The 14,209-nt window shown below is 39.9% G+C and overlaps 1 pseudogene; it reads left to right on the plus strand.

The window, feature by feature from the left end:
* The first annotated feature begins 6,786 nt into the window (after positions 1-6,786).
* On the plus strand, positions 6,787-7,559 carry LOC110295657 (immunoglobulin kappa variable 4-1 pseudogene; annotated as a pseudogene).
* The last annotated feature ends 6,650 nt before the right edge of the window (positions 7,560-14,209 follow it).

Raw genomic sequence — 14,209 nt, forward strand, 5'->3', positions numbered from 1 at the left:
TAAAATATGTGAATGTTAATTGGACTTTATACAAAGGGAGACAGAAAGGTTTACAAACACACACACACACATATCATACATACATAAAGATTTGTGTGTGTGTGTGTGTGTGTGTGTGTCTTTCATTCAGGAACATAAACCATTGAAGTGGGAAGCAATGCCACACTGGGATTTAATAATAATTAATACTACATATGGCATCCTCAATATGGGGCAAGAACTCACTTTTAAAAATTAATTGGTGATTCCTATATGGAAAACACATACCATCCCTTTAAAATTAGGAGGCTGGGTGAACTGGTTTCTTAACTAAGGTAGGGATGTTGACAGTTCCTGCTGAGAGAAGGCAAGCCACAGAAAGCAAGCTTGAATCTGATGGGAATGGAAAGGTTGATGATAATTTAAAAGGTCGATCCTTCACAAGCAGCCAAATTCTTTGAATGCACAGAAATTCTGCGATACCTTAGCATGGTGTTCATACATAAATCATCCTGAAAAGAGGCTCATACAGAAAACAGAAGTGTGTTTAATTGAAGTTAAATACCTAGGGAAGGATGTTAATCCAAGTTATACAAATAGAAAGGGTATATAAATTATCTATTCGTAGATACAAATCTCCTTCGAATGGAGGAATAATGGAAAATTGCATTGTTTTAAGGATGGAGGGGAGAAATAGTGGTAATTGCTTTCAGAGGTTTTTAAGTATACATGGAAGAATAAAGAAATTCAGGCCTTTGATCTCAAACATGGGAAACAGGCATGGAACTAGAGGGAAACGAGGAAAATATCTAATTAAAAAAATGTTTTAATTGCTTTGAGTCATTTTAATCATCAAAATGAAGGTGGTTATAAATTTTGTGTTATTAATAATATTACTAATCCTTTGGGAGAAATGTCAGAGTAGAACAGGACCTAAGAATATGCAAATCTCGGTGTGGGTGCCTCACAGTCTCCTCAGAGACCATAGTTTCTGTGTGTATGCCTAGAGTTCATTCCTGTTGCTTTCGGTGCCCTCAGCCAAGGACCCGGTTGCCATGGTGAAAGAAAAAATGGCCCATCCTCTGGACCCTCACCACTTGTCTTCGTCAGAGTTTCTATTCCTGGATAAAACATCATGACCAAGAAGCAAGTTGGGGAGGAAAGGGTTTATTCAGCTTACACTTTCACACTGCTGTTCATCACCAAAGGAAGTCAGGACTGGAACTCAAGCAGGTCAGAAAGCAGGAGCTGATGCAGAGGCCATGGGGGGATGTTGTTTATTGGCTTGCTTCCCCTGGCTTGCTCAGCCTGCTCTCTTATAGAACCCAAGACTACCAGCCCAGAGATGGCACCACCCACAAGGGGACCTCTCCCCTTGATCATTAATTGAGAAAGTGCCTTACAGCTGGATCTCATGGAGGCATTTCCCCAACTGAAGCTCCTTTCTCTGTGGTAACTCCAGCCTTTGTCAAGTTGACATGCAAAACCAGCTAGTACACCACTCATCAGCGAAGCCTGTCATTTTCTGACATAAATGAGGGGAACCTTGCAAAGGGGAAGTGCTTCTGGTTGAGACCAAGCATTTCCATATCAAATGTTTTACCTGAAAAGTATGCTGCTGTGACCTGGCCCAGGGAGGCTTTTTCATAAAGAACAGGGATTATCTGTGTACCCTGGACTACCAGAGGATGTACTGGACACAATGCCTCGGATTTGGGGAGTTCGTGTAGGGCGAGGTGGTAAGTGCACTGGGCAAGACCTACCATCCCAACTGCTTCACCTGTATGATCTTCAAACGCCTGTTTCCATGTGGAGACCAGTCACATTCAATGGGAGAGACTATTTTTGTCAGCTCTGTGCACAGCAGATGTCTTCTAGCCCCCCCAAAAGCCACCTGCTCCAGCATTAAGTGCCCTGTCCCCTTAGCCACTGACAGAAACACCTTTGTAGTTCAAAAGTAGTTCAGGAAGATGCCTTCCTTTTGAACAATCCTATTAGCAAACACCAAGTCTAGTCCTATCTGGGGCATTTTACCCCCTATGGAAAAACATTATGCAGAGTCTACTAAAACCCAGATTGAGAGAAGCATCATCATTGTATTAAAAATACCCAAATGCAATTAAATATCGAACTGCCCATTTTGACAGCCAACAAGGAAAAATAGTTATGAACCTTTACATTGAAATGCCTTGCCTGTGACCACACCTCAGGGAGTGTGGCTGTGGCTTGACTCACACTTCAGAAGATACATTTTCTTACCAAAAGGAAGGCATGGATAAAAGGGGTTATGGTTTTCTGTGCTGGTCAATAAACAGGATAGGAAAGGCCAATGCTCAGCTGGGTGCTTTTTTCCTTAAAAGTTATCATTGTATGTGATACCATGGCATACATGTCCTGATGGAATCACTGCTCTGTGGACTCTGAAGAGGACAACATGAAGGAGCCTAATCTCTCTTTTTACCATGGGATCCAGTGATCAAATTCATGCCCCAGACTTGTTCAGCAAGCTCTACCTGCTGAGCCATCTCCTAGGCCCCTTGTTTCCCTTTGGTTCAGTTTGAGATCCTCTCACAACCCTTGGGATCGTGTCCCTCAAATTCAGGGTAGGTCCTCCTTCCTCTGTTGCATCTTCCTCGAAACACCTTCACAGACACACTCAGAGGTGCATCTCCTATTTCAGTCCAATCCAGTCAGGTTGGCAATGCTTGACCTTTCTCTGCACACAGCCCATCTTTAGCTATAGAGGTTGAGACAGCATAATGTTAGAGACAGGCTAAATAATTGTTCTCTCTCTGTTTTAAAATCACTATAAACTCTCATGGAAGATGCAGGTGGGATAGTTTCTATTTATCCCTAAATAATTTTCTGCTCAACTGGAAGGAGTCTGACAATTGTTCATTTGATATTTACTGACTGCCCAAAATGTGTATCACCCTTCAAATGAAGATATAACCTTGAGAAAAATGAATTCTCTCATCCTCAGGAAGCTTGCTTTCTGATGACAACACATAGACAAATTACCACAGAAAATACCTAATATGTGAAGCAAAAAAGAAGATAAGGTTTTCTAGGGAGCAGTAAGAGGAGGTCTCCGAAGAAGGCAACACCTAAATAAGTGTGGGAAGACAGTATACATGCATGACAGATTTGACATTTCTTATGATGAGATTTCATCTGACCTATGGGAATCAGAGATAAACACCCCATAATAGACTCATTCTTTTCATGAATACACTGATGGCATTGGATAGATCAAGTAATATCTATTATAATAATATAATATTAACAAGCTAGGGACTGGAGAGTGAGCTGGAATGCTGTCTCCGCTCTTTGTTGAGGCATCAGGGGATGGCACTAGAATTTGCCTTAATATCTATGGGTTTTTTGCATACCTCAAGAAACCTGGAATGCATAACCCCATTAAGCTCTCAGAGTCCTAGTTCCTAAGAGTTAAGGTAAACATTTTCTATTCTGGATGAATTCTACACAGTTTATAGCAGTGAACCCCAACCTTACCATTACTTTGGAAATCTTTCACTTACTGCAAATAAGAATGTCCTGACCATTTGCATAGAGATGGATTTTGATCATCAGAAGGAAAGAAGATATGGGATGAACACATGACAGGAGGCTAAACTGGTGTGTCTCCATAACCTACCACTAGGGGCAGCAGCCTGGCAAGGAGCCCAGTAGGTCAGGAGACAGGGTCCCAGGCTGTTGCTACCTTATTCAAGTACAAGAGAAACACTATAGGAAGAGAGACCTTGAGAGGGAATGTTATCCCATCCTCTAGCAGGACTTACTTTGAAAACACATTAGTAAGACCCTTAGAGGGATTCCTTTGATGACAGTTGGAGCAGGCCTATGGTGGGAGAGACTGTTTTTCCATGATGTACTGGTGAGGTCCTGTAGTGTTTTGGTAGGCAGGAAACTGAGACTCATGGAGATTGTGCTCAAGGTTACTGAATCCCTCTACTGACAGGTGAGGGCAGATGGCACTTTTCTGAGCCCTGAATATTTGTTCTATATTTTATTTCATCTAGTATCTCTTGATCATTTCATTTAAGGAAACAAACACAAATTCTTCTAAAAGGGTGTCTAGTTGCCTCAAGCCATGCAATTTGGAAACACGCTCCATCATGTGGTCATAGCTATAACAAAATGAGATTTTTTTCTTTTTTTTGAGACAGGATCCCATGAAGCCCAGGCTGGCCTTGAACTCACTATATAGCCAAGGATAATTATGAGTTCCTGATCTTCTCGCTTCCATTTTCCAAATCCTAAGATTATAGGCATGCACCACAACATCTGACAGATTCTTTCTTTCAAGAAAATTACAAGAATACAAGAAACGGAGTAAGAAAAATGTCCTATAAAAAATAGTAATGGATGGGAAGGGAAAGAAAAAGTTTTTAATAAAATGAAGCTAAATTTTTTCATTGTCTCTCATTATCATATCTACTCTGATAATGAGAACATGGACAGTGCCTCAGACATTTGGTTCCCAACTTCCAAAATAAACATGGGACAGAGATACAAGAAATAGCCCATATTAGCTCTGTGGAAATCTTGGGGAACGTTAGTTTAAGTGTAGGATCAGAGAAGATTTAATGACTGAACCACTTAGGGAACTCATTGGAGCTGTGTCTGTGTAAAACCCACATGAGCTCAAGCCAGTCAGTGGTGGAGGGCAGATCTCATGGTGTCTACTTTTTGCTGGAGAGCTGCTAACAGTTGGTGGCTGCTAGAGGATGGAGAAATGTGCATACTCAGGATGTGGCCTCTGGTAGGTCTATCATGCTCTTAGTGGATGGCCCCACCCCTGCAAGTGTATGAGTAGCTCAAATTAGAATTTTAGAAATAGTAGGGTATTAGAGGGAGCAAGAGAGACAGAGAGAGAGCATAAAGTTGGGAGAGGGGATAAATTTGGGAGGAGTGGGAGGAAATATGATAAAAATTTACTGTATGCATCTATAAATTTTCAAAATATTTTAAAATTTCTTTAATAAAACACCACAAAGAACTAACAATATTTAGGGGTCAGAATAAATTGTGAGGCATTAAGAGGCCTTGTGATCATTAACGACCCACAGCTCTACTGGCAATCCTGGAGGCCTAATGAAACCTGGGACATCTAGAGGCCTGAAGTTATCAGTGACTACCTGAAGTCATCAGTGACTACCAGCTCTGCCTGTATCTCTGGAAGCCTGCTGCCACTCAGGACAAACAACTCTCCTTGCAGTCTCAGTGGCCTGCTTCCATCAGATTACCAGCTTTATCTGTATCCCTGGAGCCCTGCTGTCCTCGGGGACATCCAGGTCTGCCAACACCAGAGACTCAGAGCTTTCTTAACCCACAAATCGTCTCTCTGTTATGTTGGTATGTTAGTAGTTTATAAATGAGATCTGAACATTTCTTATCACAAATTATTTAGTGTTTTATACCTGAAAAATTGCTGTATAATTTGCATTATATACTTAATGTAAAATAGAAGAAAAATGGATACTGATTAAATGCATATTTAATTTCAACAATATTTTGGTTTAATGTTAACACATTAATATCAGATGAATAATTCACTTTGGATATCAAATACCAAGTGCTATCTTAGGTAGTTGATTAATGACATACATCTTGAAATCTTGTCTCCATGCATAGATTAGAGTGGCCTAGAAATTTTGTACCCTAGGATAGCTGTAATCTTATGGATCTATTACTTCTATCTCTCCATTCTGGAATACAGATATGAATTTCATTGTCATGATATTTTGTTTATTTTTCTGTTTCTTGTATGTTACACATAATACTATATTTATAATTTACCTCATATATATACTCTCATAATTCACTAATCTGAATGCAGGTGGTTTTTCATATCTGTTATCGCTACTGATATGAAAAACACTCAAACTTTTTTTTCCTTTAGATGTAAAAAATCTCTGATGTTGTGGTCTGCTAGTCTCTGTAAATTTATTTCTTGATTTAGGGTGGTATGCCCCCTTCTGGAGAATTTTTGAAGTGTGAGCAAGACCATATTTAGCCAGTTTTAATCCTGCTAATTTCTAGACTTCTCTAGAACATGCCTTTGTGGAATAAATCTTTTTGGTATTGATGATGTCCAGGCATGATGAGGTGGAGAAAACCGATTTGTTTTATTCTCTGCCATTTTCCCAAAGTTAGAACCCTCTTTAAGTTCCCTGAAGCTGTGGGAAACATGATTGATTGTTAGTTTCTGTTGGGTTTGCCTTTGCTTTGAGATTAAATCTTCTCTGATCCTATGCTTAAACTAATGTCCTCAAGGATTTCCAAAGAGCTAATCTGGCCTTCCTCTTGCATCTCTGTCACATGTTTATTTTGGAAGTTGGGTCCCAAATGTCTGAGGCACTGTTCATGTTCCCTTGTAAGAGTAGATATGAGGATGAGAGACAATAAACAAATTTAGCTTCATTTTTAAAAATGTTTTCTTTCCCTTCCTATCCATTACTATTTTTTATAGGACATTTTTCTTGCTCTGTTTCTTTCCTGTGTTCTTGTGATTTTTTTCTCAGCATATCTTATCATGTTTGCAGAATGGTTAATCTGAGATAGCCCTCCGTAAGTTTCAAAAAAGTCACCTGATTTAAATATGTCTTGGATTTTAACCAAACCTTTAAGATGACACAGTAGATTTCTGTTGGTGATGAGGAAGCCAATCACTTTCAGTGTTTTCTTATGCTTTCTCTGGTGACATTTTTGCCTGCTGATTGACACCAGGCACTCACTCACACATTGCCCAGGCATTTGCTTTTTATTTTCTGTCAGCTTTGCATGGGTTCCTCTAGCCCAGCCCCCCTGCTCAGAATTTATAAACCAGGCCTTTGCATTGTGACTGATCTACATCTGGAAGGCAGGTGGAGCAAGATGGAATCACAGACTCAGGTCCTCATGTCCCTGCTGCTCTGGGTATCTGGTAAGAAATTTAAAGTACTTAAACCTTTTCAAAGTTTCATCTTTGTAATAAGCAATTTATAATATATGCCAGTGTATAGTATTTCTTACACAATAATGTTTTGATATTATGACATTTTAAGGACATTTAAATGACAAATTACAACTGTAATTATAATACATATATATTAGTGTAGATATGCATTTTCACTGTATATTCATTATTTCAGGTACCTGTGGGGACATTGTGATGACACAGTCTCCATCCTTCCTGAGTGTGTCAGCAGGAGAGAAGGTCACTATGAGCTGCAAGTCCAGTCAGAGTCTGACTATACAGTGGAAACCAAAAGAACTACTTGGCCTGGTACCAGCAGAAACCAGGGCAGTCTCCTAAACTGCTGATCTACTGGGCATCCACTAGGGAATCTGGGGTCCCTGATTGCTTCACAGGCAGTGGATCTGGAACAGATTTCACTCTCACCATCAGCAGTGTGCAGGCTGAAGACCTGGCAGTTTATTACTGTCAGAATGATTATAGTTATCCCCCCACAGTGCTTCAGCCTCCTACACAAACCTCCTTAAGAGTCTCAACAGCAGTGTACATCACACACAGCCCTGGCTATGCACACTTCCTCCTTCTGCCTGACACCTAGCATGCCTGAAAAACTGAAGAAAATGTTTACAGAGCCCAGTATAAAATAATGTCTTCCATGCGTCTTATGTTTTGGTATAAATATTCTATACACCAAAATTCAGAAAAATACCACAGTATTGTTTTTCTTTTCATTCTGTAACAATTTATCACAAACTATGTTGATTGAATATGAGGAGTTGATCTTTTTATAGTTCTATATATCTGGTATCCAATATATTCATTATTTCAGGTACCTGTGGGGACATTGTGATGACACAGTCTCCATCCTTCCTGAGTGTGTCAGCAGGAAGCAACTATGTGCTGATGTGGTGATGTTGGGAAACTGTCTTGGTTAGGAGTATATAGAAAATATTTGTTTCTTACTTTTTTTACTACATACTTTTCATACTTGCTTAGTGATATCCGTATTTTTCTGAATTTTTCCTTTACTGATTCTTCTATTTACATTCCTTTTTTATTTTTAAATTTTTTTATTAGATATTTTCTCCATTTACATTTCAAATGCTATCCCTAAAGCCCCCTATACTCTCTCCCTGTCCTGCATCCCAACCCACCTACTCCTGCTTCCTGGCCCTGGTATTCCCCTGTACTGGGGCATATGATCTTTGCAATACCGAGGACCTCTTCTCCCATTGATGGCCAACTAGGTCATCTTCTGCTACTATGAAACCAGAGACACAGCTCTGGGGGTACTGGTTAGTCCATATCATTGTTCCTCCTATAGGGTTGCAGACTCCTTTAGCTCCTTGGGTACTTTCTCTAGCTTCTTCATTAGGGGCCCTGTGATCCATTCAATAGGTGGCTGTGGACATCCACTTCTGTATTTGCCAGACATTGGCATAGACTCACATGAGAGTGCTATGTCAGGGTCCCGTCAGGAAAATATTTCTGGTATACGCAGTAGTATCTGGGTTTGGTGGATGGAACCCTTAGTGGGGAAATCTCTGCATGGTCTTTCCTTTCTTCTTAGCTCCAAACTTTGTCTCTGTAACTCCTTCCATGGGTACTTTGTTCCAGATTCTAAAAAGGAACGAAGTATCCACACTTTGGTCTTCCTTCTTCTTGATTTTCATGTGTTTTGTAATTGTATCTTGGATCTTCTAAGTTTTTGGGATAATATCCACTTATCAATGAATACATATTGTGTGAGTTCTTTTGTGATTGTGTTACTTCACTCAAGATGATGCCCTCCAGGTCCATCCATTTGGCTAGGACTTTCATAAATTCATTCTTTTTAATAGCTGAGTAGTACTCCATTGTGTAAATGTACCATAAATTCTGTATCCATTCCTCTGTTGAGGGACATCTGGGTTCTTTCCAGCTCCTGGCTCTTATAAATAAGGCTGCTATGAACATAGTAGAGCATGTGTCTTTTTTACAGGTTGGAATATCTTCTGGTTATATGCCCAGAACAGGTATTGCTGGATCCTCCTGTAGTACTATGTCCAATTTTCTGAGGAACCGCCAGACTGATTTCCAGAGTGGTTGTACCAGCTTGCAATCCCACCAACAAGGGAGGAGTGTCCCTCTTTCTCCACATCCTTGCCAGCATCTGCTGTCACCTGAATTTTTGATCTTAGCCATTCTGACTGGTGTGAGGTGGAATCTCAGGGTTGTTTTGATTTGCATTTCCCTAATAATAAAGGATGTTGAATATTTTTTTCAGGTGCTTCTCAGCTATTCAGTATTCCTCAGTTGAGAATTCTTTGTTTAGCTCTGTACCCTATTTTTTAATAGGGTTATTTGATTTTCTGGAGTCCATCTTCTTGAGTTCTTTATATATATTGGATATTAGTCCCCTATCTGATTTAGGATTGTTAAAGATCCTTTCCTAATCTGTGGGCAGACTTTTTGTCTTATTGACAGTATCTTTTGCCTTACAGAAGCTTTGAAATTTTATGAGGTCCCATTTGTCAATTCTCCATCTTACAGCACAAGCCATTGCTATTCTGTTTAGGAATTCCCCCTCCCCCCTGTACCCATATCTTCGAGGACTTTCCCAACTTTCTCCTCTATAAGTTTCCATGTCTCTGGCTTTATGTGGAGTTCCTCGATCCACTTAGACTTGAGCTTTGTATAAGGAGATAAGAATGGTTCAATTTGCATTCTTCTACATGATAACCACCAGTTGTGACAGCATCGTTTGTTGAAATGCTGTCTGGGTTCTTTCCAGCTTCTGGCTATTTTAAATAAAGCTGCTACAAGGCCCCCAATGGAGGAGCTAGAGAAAGTACCCAAGGAGCTGAAGGGGTCTGCAACCCTATAGGAGGAACAACAATATGAACTAACTAGTACCCCCAGAGCTTGTGTCTCTAGCTGCATATGTAGTAGAAGATGGCCTAGTTAGCCTTCACTGGGAGGAGAGGCCCTTAGTCTTTCAAAGATTATATGCCCAAGTAAGGGGAATGCCAGGGAGTGGGAGTGGGAGTGGGAGTGGGTGGGTTGGGGAGCAGGGCTGGGGGAGTGTATAGGGGACTTTTGGGATAGCATTTGAAATGTAAATGAAGAAAATATCTAATAAAAATATTTTTTTTAAAAAAAGACTAGATTGTGGACAAGCTTGTAGGGCATTTTCTTTTTTCTTTTTTTTTTATATTTTTTTTATTACGTATTTTCCTCAATTACATTTCCAATGCTATCCCAAAAGTTCCCCATACCCTCCCCCCTACTTCCCTACCCACCCATTCCCATTTTTTGGCCCTGGCGTTCCCCTGTACTGGGGCATATAAAGTTTGCATGTCCAATGGGCCTCTCTTTCTAGTGATGGCCGACTAGTCCATCTTTTGATACATATGCAGCTAGAGTCAAGAGCTCTGGGGTACTGGTTAGTTCATAATGTTGTTGCACCTACAGGGTTGCAGATCTCTTTAGCTCCTTGGATACTTTCTCTAGCTCCTCCATTGGGGGCCCTGTGATCCATCCAATAGCTGACTGTGAGCATCCACTTCTGTGTTTGCTAGGCCCCAGACTAGTCTCACAAGAGAAAGCTATATCAGGGTCCTTTCAGCAAACGCTTGCTAGTGTATGCAATGGTGTCATCGTTTGGAGGCTAATTATGGGATGGATCCCTGGATATGGCAGTCTCTAGATGGTCCATTCTTTTGTCTCAGCTCCAAACTTTGTCTCTGTAACTCATTCCATGGGTGATTGTTTCCAATTCTAAGAAGGGGCAAAGTGTCCACACTTTGGTCTTCATTTTTCTTCAGTTTTATGTGTTTTACAAATTGTCTCTTATATCTCAGGTATACTAAGTTTCTGGACTAATAACCACTTATTAGTGAGTACATATCTTTTGTGTTCTTTTATGATTGAGTTACCTCACTCAGGATGATGCCCTCCAGGTCCAACCATTTGCCTAGGAATTTCATAAATTCATTCTTTTTAATAGCTGAGTAGTACTCCATTGTGTAAATGTATCACATTTTCTGTATCCATTCCTCTGTTGAGGGGCATCTGGGTTCTTTCCAGCTTCTGGCTATTATAAATAAGGCTGCTATGAACATGGTGGAGCATTTGTCCTTCTTACCGGTTGGGACATCTTCTGGATATATGCCCAGGAGAGGTATTGCTGGATCCTCCGGTAGTATTATGTCCACTTTTCTGAGGAACTGCCAAACTGATTTCCAGAGTGGTTGTACCAGCTTGCAATCCCACCAACAATGGAGGAGTGTTCCTCTTTCTCCACAACCTCGCCAGCATCTGCTGTCACCTGAATTTTTGATCTTAGCCATTCTGACTGATGTGAGATGGAATCTCAGGGTTGTTTTGATTTGCATTTCTCTGATGATTAAGGATGTTGAACATTAATTCCTGATTGACAGTAAAGAATCCAGTCCGTTGTGTGTGAAGCCAGCCCTTTGTTTTGAACCTGCGTTCTATAGCAAATAGAACTGAGAAAGCCATGAGTGTGGAAGCAAGTAAGCAGCACTCCTCCATGGCTTCTGGTCAGCTCCTGCCTCTGTGTTCCTACCCTGTTTAAGTTCCTGCTCTTACTTTCTTCAGTGATGGGCTGTTATGTGGACTGTTACACCTGGAAGTGTAAGTCTACTAAATTCTTGCATCCTTTAAGTTTATTGTGGTCATGATATTTCATCATAACTATAGTAATCGCAAGTAAGACACACACTTACCCTCTCTTTCTTTGTGTTCCACGTTTTGTTTCTCCACAAGTCTTCTTCCCTCTCCTAGTTTCCCTACTACACACCCATTACAATTATGATTATATTTATATAATTGAGTTTAAAATCTAAGATTTATAAGTGAGATGGTACATGTAACAGTTTTGTTTCCAAGCCATTTGCCCATCCCCTGCTTCTTCCTTATGGGTCACATATCACTCTGAATTCTTCTTATCTACTCTCAAATTTGGAAACCCAGAAATCTCACACCATCCTAAAGAAATATGATGTTGTGTTGATAGACTCTTTCAGACTTCCATCTCATATTCATGATTTAATTTAATATTTTAAAGGCAAAATCAAAGGCCCCATGTAAATAATACTAATTAATGCTTTATATGTATTCCTTAAAAACAAACTGACTAACTGGTTTTGGACTTCATGGATACAGTAAGACATGACAGTATTATGCAACACATACAATTGTTTATGTTTTATTTGTATCTTCCTCCAGGTGTAATATCCTATCTGCTGAAGGATTACCCCTTTTTAATAATTTTCTATTGTTGTGATAAATACCATGAACAAACAAACTTGTAAAGAAAGGATTCCTATGGACATTCAGAGGGTTAGACTATGAAAGCCAAAAGAAGGCAGAAGGCTCACATCTCAAACTGTATGTATGTATGTATGTATGTATGTATGTATGTATGTGGATGGATAAGAATCACCATATAAATGCTTGGAATGTGTCAAACTTGAGTGTTTTACAAGAGAACAAGCAAGTGATCTGAAAAACTGAGCTGACTTTCTGCCCTGAAACTTTTCTTCCTCCCTCCCTCCCTCCCTCCCTCCCTCCCTCCCTCCCTCCCTCCCTCCCTCCCTCCCTCTCTCTCTTCTCTCTCTCTCTCTTTCTTTCTTCCTTTCTTCCTTTCTTTCATATTCCTTTCTCTCCTTCCTTCCTTTCTCTCCTATCTTCCTTCCTTTCTTTTAAATTTTTTTTCTCCTTTTTATACCCTCCATTCATTTTCTCCTCTCCACAGTTTTCCTTCCCTTCCCAACCCCAAATTTCTTCTCCTCTTCTCCATCCCCTACCTTCTTTCATTTCTTTTGCCTCTCTTTTCCCTTCTTTCTTTTCTTTCTAATTTTTCACTTCTTCTGTTGTTGCCCACCATATTTATTGTTTCCTCACGATTGCAACAAAAGTAGTCCTTGTATTATTTCTGAAAAACTCACCTGCTATAAATTATTTGAGTTTAATGGAAGCCTATTATGAAAGAATCTAGAGCTCTAAATTGGTTCTTGAACTTCATTCTCAGTGATTGTTTACTGTTTTTGATGGTATTTTTGGCTGTTGATTTAACCTGGATTCTCTCACAACTCTTGGTCCAGGTCATTTACTTCCTTATTTGATGACTACTTTGCATAAGTTTCTAGAGGCCAGCACAGCTGTCCATGATTTATAAACTAGGCCTTTGCAGTGAGATCTGAAATGCATCAGACCAGCATGGGCATCAAGATGGAATCACAGACTCTGGTCTTCATATCCATACTGCTCTGGTTGTATGGTAAGACATTTAAAAGTACTATAATATCTTAAAATAATTAATTTGTAGAGAAATAGCTATTTCCTATAGGATGCCAATAGCATGCAGACAATGCAAATAGAAAAGTTATTTTAATATCTTGCTGGCATATGCGATGGTGACTGCGTTTGGAGGCTGATTTTTGGATGGATCCAAAAAAAAAAAAAAAAAAGAAAAAAGAAAAGTTAGATTCCAACTATTATATCATGAAGTCTTTTGTGTGTATATATGTATACTCATTGTTTCTGATTGCAGGTGCTGATGGGAACATTGTAATGACCCAATCTCCCAAATTTATGTCCATGTCAGTGGAGAGAGGGTCACCTTGAGCTGCAAGGCCAGTGAGGATGTGGGTACTTATGTATCCTGGTATCAACAGAAACCAGAGCAGTCTCCTAAACTGCTGATATACAGGGCATCCAACCGGTACACTGGGGTCCCTGATCGCTTCACCGGCAGTGGATCTGCAACAGATTTCACTCTGACCATCAGCAGTGTGCAGGATGAAGACCTCGCAGATTATTACTGTGGACAGGATTACAGCTATCCTCCCACAGTGATTCAGCCTCCTACATAAACAACCTTGAGATTCTCAACAGCTGCATGCACCCTATAGCTCTTGACCTGCATACATCCCCTTCTGCCTGAGACCTGCTATGCCTGACTAACTGATGCAAAATATGGTAGAAAATTAATGAACAGATCCTTTGATTTGGAATATCTCTATGAAAAAATAAAGACATTTGTGTTTTTTTTTCTTCTCATGCTTAAATTCTGTATATTGAACATGACAAATTTATTATCTTATATAATTGGATGAAAATTTCACCATGAGTTTCTGTGGGCTAAACTAAATGCCTCTGCTATATTCCCACTGGAGAATATAGAAGTGAACTAGCCTCTTGTTTTTCTCAGTTATGAGAGGTCTCTTTCACTTTTGGACT

The sequence above is a fragment of the Mus caroli genome, unplaced genomic scaffold, assembly GCF_978045245.1.
Source record: "Mus caroli unplaced genomic scaffold, Mus_caroli_1 scaffold_7, whole genome shotgun sequence".
Classification (NCBI taxonomy): Eukaryota; Metazoa; Chordata; class Mammalia; order Rodentia; family Muridae; genus Mus; species Mus caroli.